The sequence below is a fragment of the Cynocephalus volans genome, chromosome 6 (assembly GCF_027409185.1).
Source record: "Cynocephalus volans isolate mCynVol1 chromosome 6, mCynVol1.pri, whole genome shotgun sequence".
Classification (NCBI taxonomy): Eukaryota; Metazoa; Chordata; class Mammalia; order Dermoptera; family Cynocephalidae; genus Cynocephalus; species Cynocephalus volans.
Window position 1 is genome coordinate 157,799,871 of NC_084465.1, and position 19,806 is coordinate 157,819,676.

Below are 19,806 nucleotides of genomic sequence, written 5' to 3' on the forward strand. Positions count from 1 at the left end.
ACTCTCTAACTAAATTTCTTCTATTAAGACTTCAACTTAATAACTCTCATATCTTATCCGTACGGTACGGGCCAAATTTGAGTACTACCCACAAAATGCACAGGCACACACAAACCACATCAACTTCCAAACCTCTCAGTTCACAAAGGAGAGGCACCATTATCTAAGACAAGACACCCTATAAGGACACCAATGACAACAGTTCATAATGGCTGTTCTGGGGAACATCTGCTGTTTCCTGGATTTCCTGGGTATTCATAGAGATCACACCAAAACCAAAAAGGGTTCTGTGACAAAATCCTCCAATATGGTAAAGTGAACTGTGACCCTAAGAGGACAAGGAAAGGACAGCATTGTACCCCAAACTTATTTGACCAAGGACCCATTTTTTTTCCTTGTAGCATCTCTTACAACTATTATCACAAAGAACGCCACCTTAAGCAACACTGCTTTAGATTTTCCAAAAGTAAGTTACTGAAATCCTACACTGTTATTTGTTCTGAATTGGTCATTATAGGTACTACCAAAAATAGTACCAGTGAAATTCTAGTATCAACCCAAATCTTTTTTTAAAAAAATGTTAAATTAAGCATAAAGAGATGACTGAGGCATATAAATTTCTTCCTCAGTATCTGCAGGGGATTGTTTCCAGGCCACCCCCGCACCCCCCACCCCAAATCCGTGGATGTTCAAACCCCTTATATCAAATGGCATTTACACACTTTTAATCATTTCTAGATAAATCGTTTCTACATTACTTATAAGATCTAATGCAATGTAAATGTTACATAAATGGTTATTATACTATCTATACTGGCTGTTTTATTTGTATTACTTTTTATTTACTTATTAATATTCCTGGTCTGCGGTTGGCTGTATCCATACTGTGGATACAGGACCCGCAGGTATGAAGGGTCAACTGTACTGGCCCTTCTGGTGTCACAAGGCCCGACTCTAAACAACCGACCTAACCGGCTGGCCCCCGCACTGGCCCTTTCGCCTGACCCGAGCCTGGCTGCGCCGACCCCCTGCCCGCCTCGGAACAAAACGCGCGCGGAGGGCCGGGGAAACCTGGACCGGGGGCGGTGGGGCAGGCACGGGTGGGGCCGGCGAACACAGGAACACGTGCCCGCCCTGGACAAGCTGCGGCCCGGCCCGCAGGGGGCGATGAGCGAGCGCCGCCCGCCGGACAATGCGCCGCCGGGCCCGCGCCACCGCGCTCACCTCAGTCCCCGGCCGCACCCGCGCCCCGGCTGCCCAAGCCCGCCCCGCATGGACCTCACCTGCCCGCCATCGAGACCGCCGTCCGCAGACCCCCAAGCGCGCCGCCGTCCCCGCGTCTGCTCCGCCACCGCCGCCGCCTGCTGCTGCTGCTGTTCCCAGGACTCGCCGCTGCACAGCAGCCTTCCTGCGGAACTGCAACTGCTCTACAGCCCAGGCTCCTGGCGCCAACGGACGCACTGCGCAGGCGCGACGGGGCGGGGCCTGGCTCCGCTCACCTGGTGAGCGGGAGACGGACAGCTGCTCTGGGAGGCCCCGCCCCCTGCCAAGTTAGAGCCAATGAACAGGCTCTGATGCTTGACAGGGAGCGAAGGGGCCAGGGCCAGGATTCTCGCCGTGTTCTTCCCAGTAAGGGCACCTGTTAAATGAAAGAGACATAAAGGATGCCGAATATACACGTACAAGTGACTGTCTGCACAGATGAGATCAGCCAGCCAGCTTAAAAAGCATTCTAAATCAAATTAAGGTTCACGCACCCATGAATTTACAAACTCAAGTTTTATAACATATACATTTAGAATTGAATAGCGTATGACTGTAATAGAGATATTAGGAGAACCTAAAGATCTCACAATCAAGTTTTACAATTTATTTCAGTAAAACTGTTAATTACACATCACATCTACTTGTTGTCAGGGGTTGGTTGACGGGTTATATTTGGGAAAGTTTCTCAAGGGAAAAAAAAAGAAAACTTCTAAAGCATACGCCTCAGAAATGAGACTTTTGGGGGGTGGGGGAGGGGAGACTGGCTGGATGGTATGGGGATCTGAATCCTTGACCTCGGTGTTATAACACCGCCCTCTAACCAACTGCACTAACCAGCCAGCCCAGAATGGGACTTTCTAGCTCCAAATATGTGTTTGCCTTTTCAGCCAGACCCAGTTGGTGAAGCTGAAGTAGTTGCTGGAAAGGGCTTGTGAGAAGCTGTGCTCAGGATAGCCCATGGGAGCCCCACGTCCTGAGATGTCACACCCTGATGGATGTGCTGGGGCAGCTGTGTCACCTCCCCCCACTCATATAGGGAGTAGGGTGACAAGAAGATGGGGTCACAGGAAGCTAAGGTTTGGACTGAGCTCCTGCACTAGGCCCAATACACCAAATCGAAATGGAGTTACTCATGCTGAAGTTCCATGCCACTAAGCCACAACTAAGCTCTTTATCTAACCTACCAAGAAATCAGGTGACAGGGATAATAGCTAAATCCCCAAACAGGCCAGTTTTAAGCAGGATGATAAGGGAGTCGCCTCTGTTCTAACCTTTACAAGGAAAATAATTTTGAAACAACCAATCTGATTTTTCTTGTTTCTGCTTTCTGTAGACCTATTCCATCTAGAAAGCCAACCTCCTCTTCTCAGCTCACTGAAACACTCAGTCTATTGGATGGAATGAGATGTTGCCCAATTCTAGAGTCACAAATAAAAGCCAATTAATATCTTTAAACTAAATGTGTTGCAATTTTGTCTTCTGACATACTGCAGCACAGAAGTTAAAATAAATAGTCAAGGTCATACAGACTGCAAAGTAGCATTGCTGAGACAAATTTTTCTATTTTAAAAATAAACACGTAGATTTCTCCCATAAGGGAATAGGGCTCCACAAAAAAATCAATGGCAATGTATTTGTCTCCAAAGAGATTGAGAAATGAATATTCAACATTTCAAATACGAAAGCAGTAATAGCCACAATGTAGAAGCTACATATCAAAATATCGGTTGCCAGCTGCTATCACTAAACAGTGCTTTATATATACATATATGTCAAAAAAAAGATTTCTAAAGCTGTCTAAGCAAAAATACTGCATCACTAATGGAGAAGTACACAAAAGCCAAACATGTCAAAAATAAACTGAAGTCTGGGGTGTCAACAAGTTGTCTTAAAATTGTTATCACGAGGATTACACATGTATGATAGAAGAAACATTTACTTTGGATCCAGCAACTGCACTACTAGGTATACAACAGTCTCCCCTTATCCATGCTTTCACTTTCCACAGTTTCAGTTACCTACAGTCAACCAAGGTCTGAAAATACGTGTGTACAGTACAATAAAATAGCTTGAGAAAGAGAGAGGCCACATTCACATAATTTTTACTACACTACATTGTTATAATTGTGCTGTTTTATTATTCATATTAATCTCTTACTGCATCTAATTTATAAATTCAACTTTAGCATAGGTATATATTTGTAGGAAAAAGGACAGGATGTATATAGGCTTTGGTACTATCTGCGCTTTCAGACATCCACTGGGGGTTTTGGAACATATCCCCCAAGGATAAGGGAGAACCACTGTATCCCCAACGAAAATGAAATCAGTATGTCTGAAAGATATCTGCACTCCCATATTTACTGCAGCACTAAGCACCATAGCCAAGATATGGAATTGACCTAAGTGCCATCAGTGGATGACTGGATAAAGACAATGTAGTATACACAAAGGAGTACTACTCAGCCATAAAAAAGAATGAAATCCTATCATTTGCAACAATGCAGATGAAGCTGGAGGAACTGTGTTAAGTGAAACAAGACACAAACAGAAGGACAAATACTTCATGACCCACCCCTACGGGGAAATCTAAAAAAGTTGATCTCATGGAAGTCGAGTGTAGAGAGGTGGTTACCAGAAGCTGAGAAGCCTATGGGGGAAAAGATATCCATGGGTTTCACCAGATTGGCCAAAGGTCCATACCATAACCACCTCTGCCTAAAACCATGAATAACAAGCAATCCCTCCACGTCCTTGATGGTTTTGTAAAGACCGCCTGCAAACATCATGTAAAGAATAGCCAACTCCTGCTAAAAATGGACTAGTAATTTAGACAATCCTGACAGCTACAAAATCAAAATAAAATTTAAAAGAACACCCCTAGAAAAACTACCAGGAACCAGAGTTTCTCACAGAAATGGCTAATTCCAGGTCAGGCGCAGAAAATATATGAGTCACTTGGAACATCTTGTTCCCTAGCAGAAGCAAGGAAGCCATCAAAGACTATTTATTGGAGTATGTCAAAGAGACAAAGGAGGTTCTTTTCCACTATTTTCTTGATTTGATACTACAAACTTCAATGACAGAGACTTGAACATACACACACTGGACATATGCTTAAAAGCATCACAGAACATAAAAGATCATGAAGCATCACTGAGGCAGGACCTAGGGAGGGAAACCCTGCATTTGGATTCACTTTTATTCCTAAGAGCAACCGTGTATGTGAGTGTGTGTGTGTGCGTGAGACAGTGTGTGTGTGTGTGTGTGTGTGTGTGTGTGTGTGTGTGTGTGTGTGCGTGCGTGCACATCTAGTGGATTTCGTTTTAAAGACAGCTTGAATAATTTGGGGTCTAGGATGATATTCCCAGAGAGGACCTGTACTTGCTTTGGCCAAGCACCTGAGGGAGTGGGCACTCTGGGATCACCTTTGTTACGTTTTAGGAATAAAGATATCAAGGGCAGCTTAACCCTGCCACATCAAATGTTAAGGGCAGCTGTCTTAGTCCATTTCTGTTGCTTGTAACAGAACACCTGAAAGTGGGTAACATACAATGAAAAGATGTTTATTTGGCTCAAGATTCTGGGACAGGTGCATCTGACAAGGGCCTCAGACTGCTTCTACTCATGGTGGAAAGCAGCATGCAGCCAGCTAGAGGGTTCAAGATCCCACAGTGAGAAAGGAAGAAAGAGAGGGGAGGTGCAAGGCCCTTTTAACAACCAGATCTCACAGGAACCAACAGAGCAAGAACTCACTCACTACCCGCTCCTGGGGTGTTAATTTATTCATGAGAGATCCACACCCCCATGACTTAAAAAATTCCCAACACTGCCACTGGGGATCAGATTTCAACTTGAGCTTTGGGCACAACATATCCAAACTCTAGCAGCCCACCTCTGGCCCTAAAAAACTCGTCCTTCTCACATACTCATGTCCTTCTCATGTACAAAATACAATCATTCTACCCCAACAGTCCCAAAAGTCTTAGCTTGTTCCACCAGCAACTTAAAGTCCAAAGTCTCATGAGACAAAAGGCAAAACTCTTTCCAGCTGTGAACTTGTAAAATTCGAAAACAAATTTATCTACTCCCAAGATACAATAGTGGAACAGACATTGGGGACATATTCCCATTCCAAAAGGGAGGAAGAGGTCAGAAAGAGAAACGGGCCCCAAACAAGTCCAAACCCCAGCAGGGCACACATTAAATCTTAAAGCTCCAAAATAATCTATGCCTCCAAGTCCTGCATCCTGGGCACAATGGGGGATTTGGGCCCCCAAAGCCTTCGGCAGCCCTACCTCCATGGCTCACTGGGCTGCGTTGGTACCTGCAGCTTTTCCAGGCAGGCATTGCATGCTGCCAGTGGCCCCACAGTTCTGGGGTCCTGGTGGCAGCCCAGCTCCCTTGGCTCCAGTAGACAATGCCCTGCTGGGGGTTCTCTGTGGGGGTTCTGACCCCACATTTCTGCTCTGCATTGCTCTAGTACATAGCTTCTGCAGAGGATCCATCCCTGTGGCAGGTCTCTGCCTGGGATCCAGGTTTTCCCATACATCCTCTGAAATCTGGGTAGAGGCTGCCATGCCTCCATTGCTATCAGGTTCTGCTTGCCTGCAAATTTTACACCACGTGGACACCATCAAGGTTTCCGGATTGTGCTCTAAAGAGCTGTTGCACAAACCAAACTTGGGGCAACTTGATGTAGGGCTGCTCCTGCAACAGCGGCCGGGATGCAGGGGGCAGCTTCCTGAGAGCAGTGGCACCCAGGGTCTGTCCTCAAGAATAATTTGGTCCTCCTGGGCCTCCAGGCTTGTGATGGGAGGGGCACGCTTCCAGAGTTTTGAAATGCCTTCATGGCCTTTCTCCCATTGTCTTGGCTATTAGCACCACAGCCATGCTAATGTCTTCAGTAATCAGTCCCTCTGCTGCACCACTGGATTTTTCTCCTGAATATGTTCTCTCATTCTCTACCACATGGCCAGGCTCCAAGTTTTCCAAATCTCTCTGCTTTGCTTCCCTTTAAGTATACATTCTGGCTTTCCGTCATGCCTTTGCTGCCATAACTGAGCAAAGGCTGTTACAAGTTGCCACGCAGCTGTCTGAATTCTTTGCTGCTTAGAAATTTCTTCTCCCACATATTCTGGTTCCAATCTCTTGACTTCCACCTTCCACAAAGTCCTAGGGCATGGACACAATGCGGCCACATTCCTTGACAGTTCATACTAAGGATGATCATTGCCTCAGTTTCCACTAAGTCCCTTCTCCTTTACACCAGAGATCTTCTCAGAATGGCCCTTACTAACCACATTTTTTTCAGCATGCTGGTCACAACCATTTAGTCAACCTCAAAGACGTTTCAACTTTCCATTATCTTTTTGTCTTCTTCTGAGTGCTCCAACTCCTCCAAACTTTGCCTGTTACTCAGTTCCAAAGCCACTTCCACATGTTCAGGGATCTGTACAGCAACATCCCAAGCTCAGTACGAATTTTCTGTATTAGTACGTTTTTGTTGCTTGCAACAGAATACTGAAAGTGAGTAGTTTATAAAGAAAAAGAGGTTTATTTGGCTTACGATTCCGGGACAGCTGCATCTGGTGCAAGCCTCCGGCTGCTTCTACTCATGGTGGAAAGCAGCAGGCAGCCAGCTGCAAGGTACAAGGTCACATGGTGAGAGAGGAAGCAAGAGGGAGAGAGGGGAGGTGCCAGGGTCCTTTAAACAACCAGCTCTCAGGGAACTAACAGAGCAAGAAGTCACTCACTACCCACCCTCAGGGCATTGATCTATTCATGAGAGATCCACACCCCATGACCTATATAGCTCCAAACATTGCCACACTGGGGATCAGATTTCGATATGAGTTTTGAGGGGACAACACATCCAAACACTATCAGCAGCTGACAGGAGGACAGCTTGGCAAAGTAAGGAGACAGGGGGACAGGGGAACTGGTAAACCCATCTCACTTTCAGTTGGATCCTCAATTGTTGAACTTAGAAGCTCAGGGAAAGGGAAACAGCCACTTTCTTAGAAGTGTAGTATAGCTAAATGTCAACTCATCTTTATCCCTTCAAACTGAACCAAGGAGATCCCAGTCTGCCCACTCCCTCAGATGCCTGGCAGAAGCAAGCACAATTCCTTTCTGGAAATAATATCCTAGATTCCAAATCAGTCAACCAATACTTAAAATGTAATCTACTTGATGTGCATGTATGCAAACACACACAGAAACTAGGCCCACAAGGAGACAAAAATGAATAAAAACCAGCAGAAACGACAAATAACACAAGAGAAAAACAGACCCATAGGGCTGCCAGGTACTGCAAAATCATACTTTCAAGTAAGGAGAAGAATGGCACATGAAAAGATGAAATTATTAGATGAAAACCAAAACACCAACATCAAGGATTTGGATCGCCATACTGACCAGCCACCAAAAAAGAAAAAAAAAAAAAAAGTAGCTATAATTACTATATTCAAAAAATTAAAACATAATATTGAAAACTCTGGCAGAGAACTATCAAAGAACCACATAGTCCAGAAGGGAAAAAAAATACAATAAACTTAATGAGTAGGATTAATAGCAGGTTTATCTTGTTAAAAATTTAGTGAACAAAGAGATCATCAGATGAAAGCATCCAGAATGAAGCATGGAGATGGTAAGAGAATGAAAAGATCTAACGTGCATTTAAATTGACTCTCAGACGGAAATGGGGAAAAAGGGAGTAGCAGAAATACTTGAAAAGATAATGCCTGCAAATTTTTTATAACTAATGAAAGACATCCCTCCACAGATTCAATGAGACCTAAGAATTCCAAGCTGAGTAAATAAAAAGAAATATATACCTAGAGACATCATAATAAAACTCCTCTGCTGTCTTAACTAATAAAACTTGCGACCCTTTGCTGGGAGAGTCTGTGAAGTCACTCTTGGAGGTCTGACCTGATCCCAGTAGGATTCTTACTGACTGTCTTTTCCCCAGGTTCTCTCTGGTTCAGTTTAGCTTGTTATTGTCATAGAGTGTCCAGTCTCCCCTTAGTCACTTAACTACAAAATCTCTACGATTTTTCAGACTGCTCTCAAGTCTGAACTTCCCCATAGTCTTTTTCAAACAAAATCAGTTCTTCTGGGGAGAGCCCTTTGTTTTTGTGGACTGCCTCCCCTTGGGACAGGCTGACCGAGTCATGTCTCCACCGCTGAAGGTGGACTGACTTCCTCCCTTCATGAGAATGCCAATGTGGCCTTTTTGGCTTACATCTGCTTCTCCAAGCATGGATGCTTGGCCCAATGAGCAAGCTGGGACAGAGTGGTTGGGTCACCCTATTCTCAGTCTACCATGCCTAGGACAGTGCTCTGTTCTATAAGCAGGGCCTGGGTGGAGGAAGGAAGCACCCAACCCCTCACCACACTTGCCAGAAACTTAGTGTCTGTGACACAGATCAGGAGGTGATGAAAAATGCTTGGTCAGATTCCATATCCCTTGACTGAGAGCAGAGGGGAAAGGGAGACCCAACCTTCCGGCCATACACACCCACCTCCTCACCTGGGGGACACAGGAAATAAAGCGAATGAGTTCTGGCTCAAGAACCACAGAGTCTTCCTGTTCTTACTAAGACTGCATAGACTTTTCTTCAATAAATGTTTATTGAATGCTCATACGGCAACTTCCAGAAACTTTAAATTGTGCTTTTCCTGATTTTCAGCTGTTATTTTTGTTTCACTGGGAACAGGCCTGCAGAGCTTCTCAACTGCCATTATGGAAGTGGAACTCTCCTGATGGGAAAGATTTAACTGTGGTCAGAATGTGATATGTGTAAGCACTTTTGTTTGCAATGTATTCCAAGCACCTAAAATGGTCTGGTATATGGAAGGCTTATGTAAACATTTGTGGGAAGAAAAAAGGAAAGAAACAAGGAGGGAGGGGGACAGGTGGAAATGAAGAGACAGAGAGAGAGAGAGAGAGAGAGAGAGAGAGGGAGAATATAAACTAATTATTTGAAAAATGCTTTTACGTATGGACAACTCCTTGAAAAATAAATCAGGAGAATCAAATCGTGTTTGAAGTCCAACTGTATGGAACAGATCCTGATTTAATTTTCATATTTTAATTAACTAATAGTGCAGACCTAGTGAGATTTTATTTCATATGTGTGTGTTTGTATTTAAATTTGAGACATAAAGGTATACTAAATCACCCACAAAAAACAACTAGATTAATATATGCTGTTCAAATATAAATGTAAAATAAATATAAGATAATTTTTATAAGTGTAATATCATGTATTAAGCACCATGAATAATATGATTAGAAGGTTGGTCTTTTTATTTGATTGCTATTTCTTGATTTTTGTGCTAACTCGAAAAATCACTGTCAATTACTTTGGTGTTATAGTAATCACAGCAGGATGGGGTACCTATGAAGAACACTAGTTTTGGATGAGGAGATTAAAGATACCAGCAAACTCTCTCCCCAAAGACCAAGTATAAAGTGGGAACTCTCTGTCCTTACTGCTCCATTTTGCTGTGAACCCAAAACGGCTCTAAAAAAGAAAGTCTATGAAGAAAAACACAACATCAGGATGGGGTACCCATGGGGAACACTACTTTTGGGTGATGAGATGAAAGATGTCAACAAATTCTCTTCCCAAAGAGCAAGTATAAAGCTGGACAAAATTGTCAAAAGCAACAAGTTCAGTATTCTGAAACTGACCAAATTCAGTATTCTGGTAATTGACCAAAACAGCCCAATAAACTAAGAAGTGATGACTCATGACAACTACTGAACTACAAGTCAGAACAATTCAAGACTGTGGTATTCCCTCGGGGTCTGCTAACAGTGCCCGCAGGCCCCAGCTCTGTTGGTTTGGTAGTTCAGTCGGGCTGGGGAAAGCCAGGAAGCCAGCAGCTCTGCTGTCACAGCCAGAGGGACTCATATGATTTGGAGAATTTTCAGACAAATTGGTGATTTGCTGCAAACCAACAGGAAGGACCAGCATCTCCACTAGTCTCATCAAAGACGAGTTCCTGCCCAAACCACCCATACGTCCCTGACTAATGCTGGAGCTGAGTTTGTGTGCAGAGAAGACAAAGCAGGAGGAGAGCCTGGTAGAAAGCACAGCCAGGGACACTGGGATTCTGAATGTACTCCCTGTCCACACACAGATCATCAGCAAATAGTGGCAAATTCACTGACTCAAGGTGTCTGTGCACAAATTCACACAGCTGTTGACCGAGTACCATGCATGCAGATAAAGGATTAACTCCTGGGAAGCCATGCCTGACAAGAAAAACAGAACAAAAATTTGAGCAGAGACCCCTGTGGCTATACATTGCTAACAGAATTCACAGATTTACTACAGGCAAGTTACTCAACAAACAAAACAATAACAACGACTCTCAGGAGGTAAAAATCAGAATGCAGAGTTGCTACAATATTTTATCTAACACATCCAGTGTTAAATGAGAATTCACAAAACATAAAAGAAACAAGGAAATATTTATCCATACTCGTGTGGAGCAACAATAAAAAATGATTAGCACAAACTGTCTTTAAGTGTACCCAGGTGTTGTATTTGGCAAATAAAGACGTCAAAGTAGCGAGTGTAAGTACTTAAAGGAAGTAAAGGAAACCATAAGTAATAACCAAAAGAAAGTGGAATGACCACGGCTCAACAAACACAGAAACCCTAGAAATTATTTGTTAAAAAAATGGAAATTTTGCCATTGAAAAGTATAATCACAAGTAAAACTCTCACTGAGGGATGTAACAGCAAATCTGAGGTGGCAGAAGAAAGAATCAGTAAACTTGAAGATGCATTAAGAGCAACTGCACGATCTGAAGAACAAAGAGAAACGTGATTGAAGAAAAATAACCTGAGACATCATTGAGCACCACAACATATGTGGAAAATGAGTCTCAGAAAGAAAGATGAGAAAAGGGAAAAACACTTCCAGAAATAACAGCTTAAAACTTACCAAATTTGACTTAAAGCACTATTCTATAAAGTCAATGTTTACCCTTAATAAAATTAAAACAAATATATCCACTCCTAGACACATCATAGTCAAACTGTGGAAAGACAGAGAGAATCTTGAAAGCAGCTAGAGAAAAAAATTCTCTCCTTCTACAAAGGAGCACAATAAGGTTCACCCCTGACTTCTGATCAGAAACAATGGGGAGAAGGTAGTGAGATGGCAGTTTTAAAGCTCAAAGAAAAAAAAATTGTCAACCAAGGATTCCATGTCCAGAACATTGACCCTTTAAAATGAAGGCAAAATAAAAAAATTCCCAAATAAACAAATACTAAAAAACGTGATGCTAGCAGTCCTACCTTACAAGAAATACTAAAGGAAATCCTTGGAACTGAAAGACATGCTTGATTCTTACATTTGAAAATACTGGATTGATTTATCAAACTGTGCGTGTGCGTGTGCGTGTGTGTGTGTGTGTGTCTGTGTGTCTGTGTGCATGCGTGCATGCCTTTGCGTGTACAAAATGTTCCAAAATTTCTTGTGAAGTTAATTTCAATTGGGTTTAGAAGCAAAAATTCTAGAAATATATAAAAAAATTCTTTGAAGCTTTCATTATTTCAATTTTTATACTTATTTAGCCTTCTGAATTTTTGTAATATTTTTTAAGTCCCTCTAGCTGAAGATACTAAAGATGAATTGCTACAAAAATTATAAAAATTTTATTCGAATAAGCCAAAAGTATAAAAGAAATTTAAGTTCTATGTCTGAGTTAATGGAAGGCAAGAACATATTATGTGGAAAAATAGAGGTTGCAGGTACAGGAGATCTTGAGAGTAACAATCCCTAGGAAATGAAAATTTCAGGGACAACTACGAATTTGCAAAAACTGTGAAACTGATGGAGCTCAAGCAGAGATCTCGGAAGAAACAAGCAATATCTGGGTTCCAAGAGGAAAGAACAGATATTGATGAGGTTTAACTGTGACAGGTTGAGCAGGCGGAGTTGGAAGGAGGGATCTAGAAGGCCCAGGAGGATGGATGGACCTGCGGGGGTAGGGGGGAGGGGAGGGGCTGTGGTTCAGCCTCTTCCTCTTTTTACCCCTCCCCCACCCTCAGGAGCCCTTTGTGATGAGGCCACAGCTCTGTGATGCAGGCCTCGGCCCTAAGCTCAGTTGCCTGAAGGCAGCAGTGTGATTCAGAAGATGGAGAATTTTCTCTTCACTCTGAATAGCGTACGTGCCACATGGCTGAGCCCCAGCTCCACTTCCTGGGAGGTGGATATCACCCTTGCCTTCCTGGGTGGGCTGAGGCACTTCCTCCTGTTACCCCCCTGTACCCAGAAGGATCCATCCTCACCACCACAAAGGAAACTGAGGAACATGAGGAAGGTAAGCAACCCTCTGCCCAGACTCGACAGACAGTGAATCTCCCTTTACTTCTTACTACTATTTCCACTTTTCCAAATCACCCAGAGACTCCTGAGATGGGAAATGTCAGGAAAGATTAGAACACCATCCTTCTAGGGACAGGCGGGGCGGGGCAGTGGTGAGAGTGGGCACTAGGGTTTCTGTCCAAAGCTCTCAGACCAGCTGTGCTGCTGAGCTGGAGGGGCCAGGGCAAGGCCAAATACCAAGACTCAGCAGCTGAGGATGGGATTGCTGAGAGAGCTGAGATCTCCGTGGGAAGATGGGCCCTGAGCGCTGGCTCATCAGTCCCTTCCTACAGCAGGCACCTCAGGCCAAGTCTTATCTCCGTTGGGCTCTTATGGGGGCCTTGCTGGGCCCTTGACAGCCTCCCATCAGAGGCTGGAGGTGACTCCAGCCTTTGGAGGCAGAATCCTACCTGGCAGCTAACATGCAGGTCTAGCCTGTGGGTTTCCAGAGGAACTGAGGACAACCACAGTGGATCTCACATAGAAAGTTCCTCTTTGCATTTTTCACAGAAGGAAAACAGGAAACATTTTCATCCTAGCCTCTCCTCTTTTGTCTCTCAGCATCAGGTGGAGACAAGGAGCAGCAGGAGCAGGAACAGTGGCCCTCTGCAAGGGAAAGCTCTGCCCTTCTGCTGGAGCCCTGGAGGTAACTTGACCTCGCACACTGTCCCTGAGCAACAAGGGACACACCTCTGAGGATGTCGTTACAGAGGCCTGATAGGGAGGGTCCTGGGAAGGAGATCAGAACCTGGGGTACTTCTCAAATTCTGGGCCGGGAAGGAAGCCACGGTGGGCCAGGGAAGGGGTGCTGCCCAGCAGGGCCAGGAGTGGGGGTTAGTGGACCAACAATGCCTGGATCTGGAGGTGGGGCCTCGGGCCCAACTGTGCGCATGCTGCTTAAATTTGCCAAGGCTGATTCCTCTTTGAGATGACCCTGTCCTTCCTATCCCAGAGGGTGGTTGTGAAGACCATGGGGTGCTACTGGACTTGGAAGCACCCTGTAAACGACAAAGAGATGCCAATCCATGCCCCTTACTATCACTGCCCAAGATCTCATAGCCTTGGATACTGATGCTGGGGCTCCACGGTCCAATTTCCTAAGGTGTGCCCTAAAGAACATTCCACTAAATCTCCTGTGAGATCCCCAGACCCCTCCCTCCACCATAACCCAGTCTCCTGATTTCAGCCTGTAGAGATGGCCTGGGAGAACCGAATGAGGATCGGGGCCTGATCTCACGTCAGCAAAGGTGAGGAACGTTCCCCTTTTCTCTCATGTCCTCCTTCCTACCAGGGCTTATGATGTGACCCCAGGGCCTCATACTAACTTGGGATGGGAGTCCAAGGAAGAGGATGGGATGTGACTAAAGTCCTGGGGCAGGGGTGGCAGGAGCTTTGTGAAGCCAGTGCATGGGCACTGGAGGGGACCTGGGTGCAGGTGCCACTCCTGGCCCCTCTGCTCCTGGCTACAACACCTGCCTCTTGTCTCCTGCAGCCACCTAGCGGAGATCCCTGACCCTCCAGCTAAGGTGTGCAAACCAGCACCTGCCAGAGCCCACCAGCCGTGCAGGGAGAATGTGGAAGATTCTGCTCCCGTCACCTTGTCCCCACTTGCTGCCCCTGCTCCTTTGGCCGAGACTCCTCTGGCCTCCACCAGAGGAGAGAGTCCTGTGGCCTCCACCCTGTCACCAGGCCCGACAACCTCACTGGTTACTTTTGGGTTACACTCACCCCTGAGTGCCTCTCAGGCACCAGAGCCTTTGCTTCCCCTCAACAAGTTCTCAACCTGGCCACTCGTGCTTGCCTCTCCCCCATCACAACCCCCAGACCCTGTGGCCTCCCATCTGCCTCCACCAGTCTATTGCCTGGCTATTTCTCAGGGTCACTGGATGGCACTCCTGCTGGGCTCCATCCCACAGAGCTTGTGTCAAAATAACAGCAGCTGGTTGACTTTTTCCGGCCCAGTGATCTTGAGCCTTGGTTACCTGAGCTGTCCCATCTCAGCTCGCTCCTGGTGGGAGCTGACTGCCAAGGACTTGTGTTTCCTCACCTTGTCACATGGCCAATCCCAGCGAGAATATTTTTCACTCAGGCTACCAGAGGCCTCATTCTGGGGAGACCCCACACACAGGCAGACAGAGCCTGGTGGCCCCACTTTGATCAACTCCAACATCGATAAGCTACTGGTCATAATAATCACCAAGAGAAAAGAACTGCATTCATGGAAAGAGAAAGAAAAGAAGAAATCAGACCGTTCCTGGGATTCTCTGGGGAATACATTCAAATCACTGGGTGATGAGCAGGATGACAGAACTCCACAACTCTTCGGGAGCATGAAAGACAAACCAGAGCAGCTGCCCAGTCCTCAGCAGCTATCTGGTCCCAAGGAGTTGCAGGGCCATTTACAGTACAAAAGCAGCCAGCTCGTCTGGGGCCTCTTCTTTCTGCACAGTGACTCCCTGGCGGCTACAGTCAGGGTCTCTGGTTCCCCACTGGAGTTTCCCTCTCTTTTATTCAATGAACTCTTTCATTCCTTTCTCATACAAATTCAGAGTCAACCATCTCCACAAACTTTCCAGCCACAGCTTTGGTCCCTCCCTGTGGCCCAACCCCAACCTCTAGCTCGAGCCTTGCCACTGTCCCAGCCCTCACCTCTGGCTGACACCCACAGCCAGCCCCACACCTCATCCTATCTCTCCATCCCACCGTGCTACTCACCACAGATTGTGGCCCAGGGAGCACCTTGCCCTACAAACCAGCAGAAGGCCCAGCTTCTTATCCCAACTTCCATCCAATGCCTGGAATGTCACCTTTTGGGGAAGGAACAAGAAAGTCAGAGGGATTTACCCTGTGTGGTCAAGAAGCCTCGGGAAGCATGTAGCCAACTCACCCCCAACAGTGAGGCCTTCCAGGACCATGAGTCAGTCTACCTCCTCCCAGGGGACTTCTTCATCCCTGAGCTCCAGGAGCAACTGGAGGAACACCTTCAACAGAGCTTCACACAGCACTGCTGTGGACTGTCCCCCAGGCCCCACGTGTCTCCAGACCGGATACAGCCTCAGGACCTTCAACACAGGTTTACACAGCAGTGCTGCAGACTGTCCGCCAGGCCCCACATATCTCCAGACCTGATACAGCCTCGGGATGAATTCCCAGGGATTTCTCAGGTAAAGGACAGGCACGGGTCCTCTGTGTTTATAGGTGGGAGCAGCCAGAACATGCAGAAAATGGAATTCAAGGGCCCAGCCAAATTCCAGCTTGGGAAGATCCCAAGCAACAATCCAAAACACAGTCTATGGAGGGTCCTAGAAGATCTACCCAGGGCTTTGGAAAGCAACTCACGGAAGGTTCCAGGGGCCAACACTGAGAAAAAGTCAGAAAGGGACTGGATGAGGCTATTGGGAAGTGACTCAGGAAAGGATTCACCAAGAAGCCCAGAAATGAAGCATCTAGAAGATATCGTAGAAGTCCATTTGCACAGAAAACTGGGAGAGATCAACGAGGGCATGTTCCCTGAGGGTGTTCATCATCCCAGTCTCACTAATGGCCATCTCTCGTCTCTGGAAAACTCAAACATTCACATGGAAAGTGGAAATCTAGCGCCCTCCGAGGGCGAGGAGTCTCACGTGAACACCTCCCAGCAGCTCTCCTTCCTTGATGTGCACACTCGACAGGTGCTGGAAGCTCATATTAAAAGGTTTCAGGAAAGCCATGAGAGCAGACAGACCCTCAAGGTTCACAAGCCCCTACAACTTCTTAAGGTACAAAAAGCTCAACCTTTCTCCCTTCCACAGCCTGCCTTTCTCTCATCAGGTACCAGTGAATCTGGTGCCAAATCCATACCTGAGGCTGCCAATGTCCCGGGAGAACCTCCTCACAAAGATCCAGGAGACAAGGTGGCAGCAAAAACGTCAGTTTCCACCCAGCGTAGTCCTCACCCTGGTCCCTTGCCTGTGTGTAAAGAAGCCCAGAGGTCTGCATACAAGACAGAGACCCCATCTGGTAACAACATCTTGTCTACTCAGGCCTCTCTGTCTAGCTTCCAGAGCATGTCCAGCAGCGATACATCAGATTCCCAGGGGGCATGTGACTTCTTATCAAGGGGACAGAGCAGCCAGGGGCAGGAGGAGCCCAGGAGCCCAAAATTTCAGAACCTATGGAAAAGCCTGAGCAAGATGTTTGGCCGTATTGGCAAGAGAGAGGGCCGCAGGAGTCCCATGCAAGGAAGGCATGAACAAACGCTCACAGAACTAAGCCCTGCTTCCCAGGACACGGAGTCAGTAGAGTCCTTAAGTAGCCAGTCCTCCCTGCTCCTGCCAGAGAAGGGACAGGCATCCCCAGAAAGCCACTTCAAGAAAAGGATGAGGCGCTTTCTGCATTGGACTTTCCCCAATAAAAAAAGCAAAGGGCACATAGATCCCCTGCAAAAAGTCAAGCCCACACCAGCCGCCACCTGGAGCCAGGGACCAGTCCCAAGTGGACTGTCTGTGGACAACGGCAAGGCTGAAGCCCAGGCACTCATGACCACTGTTGGACAGATTCTAGAGGAGAAAATGGGGCTTCACCATGAACTTTCTGCCTCGACAGCCCCAGTGGGAGGGTGTTCCAGCCACCACAGGGGTCCTTCCGACACCAGAGCAAAGAGCAGTGATGAGAGGTATGGCCTACAGTCACCATGCCACCCCAGTGAGTCACAGCCATCCAGTCAAGCACAGAGATGGGGACAGCACTTGGGCCTCACTTCCCAGGGAGCGTGTGTCACCAGCCAGTCCCTGCCAGCATAGGCCACTGCTGGTGAGAGCCTTGGGCCGCTCCATTCACTGGCCTAGACACTGTCGTCTTCAGAGGTGTCTCGTCTGGTCAACCAGATCATGCTTCTCACCTGTTTCCTGGTGAGAAAGGTTTTTCCCCAGAAAACCTTCAGCCCACACAGAAAAAATCTGTTTCCCCCCAAGTCACCAGTCCCTCTGTGTGTTGAGGACTTCTTCCTCCCAAGATATGCACTGTTTCCTAATATATGTTTTTCCTCCTCAGAGGTACTGGCTCTGTCTGTGCCCTGTGGGGCTAAGGGAATGGGTCAGCTCTTTCTGAGTGCAGCCTCTAGAAGGGACTGGACCTGCGGGAGGCTGACTGTGGCCTTGCACACCCACCCTCACCTTGGAGTCCCTCCCTTTACCTTGTTTTCATGACGTGACCATTACTTGTCAGGATGACCAAACCCTGTGAAGACCATCTCCCCTGCTTTCCCTTGACCTTGAACTTGCTGTGCTGTAGGGGATGGGTCCACAGAGGATGATTCTCCTTGGCCTGGAATGTCAGAGCTGAATAGCCTCACCCATCACAACGTAAGCTCACAAAGTTTGGTGGGGGGCAGTGCGGGCCCCAAATCCAGAGGGAGAACCGTGACCTTGGAACTCTAGGGGGGGGGGACACACTTGCCTGCCCTGGGTCCCTCTCTCCTGTGACTGGGGACAGAGATGGGCCCTGCCGACCACGCTCAGCGCACCTGGGTGACACGACATGGCACATCACCCTTCCTGTCCAGAGCAGCAGGACTGGACTCCAGTAGCACCTGACTGCCCCTGCCTGGTCCACCTGCCACATCCCCTTGGAATGACCGTGTGTGCAGTAACATTCCGTAGTGGCACACAAAGGACCGAGGGTGGGATGTGGGAGAACAGTGCAGCTCATAGCCAAGGAAAGAGCTGCATGGCCTGGGGACACCATCCTGGCACATGTCCCACCCCGTCCATAGGCCTGGAGGGGACACGTCAAGGCCAGGCTCACCCTGCACACGCCAGTGTCTCTGCTCTAGCTCCAGGGTCACAGGCCTGGGAAGGCCACCTTCGTCTCAGAGGGCCAGGCCAGGGATGATCATTTCCAATGGTCCATCTGAGGACCTCACCCTGTCCTCTGAAGCATCTTGAAAGGAGGCGCTGACCACAGGGGACAGCCTGCACTGGTCATTCACATCACTCACGGTCTGGTCACCTTCATATGTGCGCAGGGCCCAGAACTGTGCCCATGGGACAGGCGGGAAGTTACAGGGTGCAGCAGCTGGCCTGGGGTCATACTGCAAGTACCCCTGGCTGCCAGACCTATAGACAGCGCTGTGCCCATGAGGGGCAGGGGTGACCTGTCCACTGAGGGCAGACCAGGGCCAGGCCACGAGTGCCACTCTCAGCTGTCCCTCGGCAACAGTGCTGTTGCCTCTCTGGCAGCCCAGGGTAGGGTGAGGTGGCACCACCTCCCGGGGTTATGGCTTGAGCCCTGTGGGCACCACTCCGTGGGGGATGGTCCCACTCCAGGAGGGGCTGCAGCAGAGGACAAGGGATGGCACTGTGCCTACGCCCATTAGTACACCACCGGGGACGTGATGGCGCCAGGTGGAAGGGAGTAGATGCTACAGGCTTGCCTGAGGCAGGGTCCACTCATGCCATGACGCAGGCGGCCTCCGAGGCAGACCCACGATGATAGAGCCAATTGTGGGTCTGGGTCTGCAGCCAAAAAGGCACCAGTAGAGACCTGTGATAAAGACCTTCCAGAGACTTCTAATATTGACCCGAGAGAGACCTCCAACAGAGATCCTCAAGAGACCTCCGACAGAAACCCTCAGAGACCTCTAACAGACACCCGACTGAGAGACCTCTGCAGAGACCTCTGACAGCTACAACTGAGGGACAACTGAGACCCAACTTAGAGACCTCCACAGAGGCCTCTGACAGAGACCCACAGAGACCTTCACAGAGAATTTACACAGAGTCCTCCCAGAGACCTCACATCCATTCTAAGGAGCTTAAGCAGCTACCCAGGGACACGTTCTTCCCAGTGGATCTGAAAGCACTTAGGAAACTGGCCACAAAAAAGGGAGACCATCAGCTGTGCTTCCCTGAGAAACACTCATGTATCTTTATTTCATGTGTAAATCTGTAAAAATCCTTTTCTTCACAGATTTTCATTAGCTTGAGTGTCTCTGACCCACAATTTAGAGAACCACAAACTTTGAAAATGAGCAAATCTCTGCACTATCTGAGGGAAAATATCTTATTTGTTCAATTGTTAGTTATCATCTAGTCAAATGGCATCAGGGACCACACATTCTCAGTGCACAAGTCCCTACACTTTAAATGACTGACTTTACTTTGG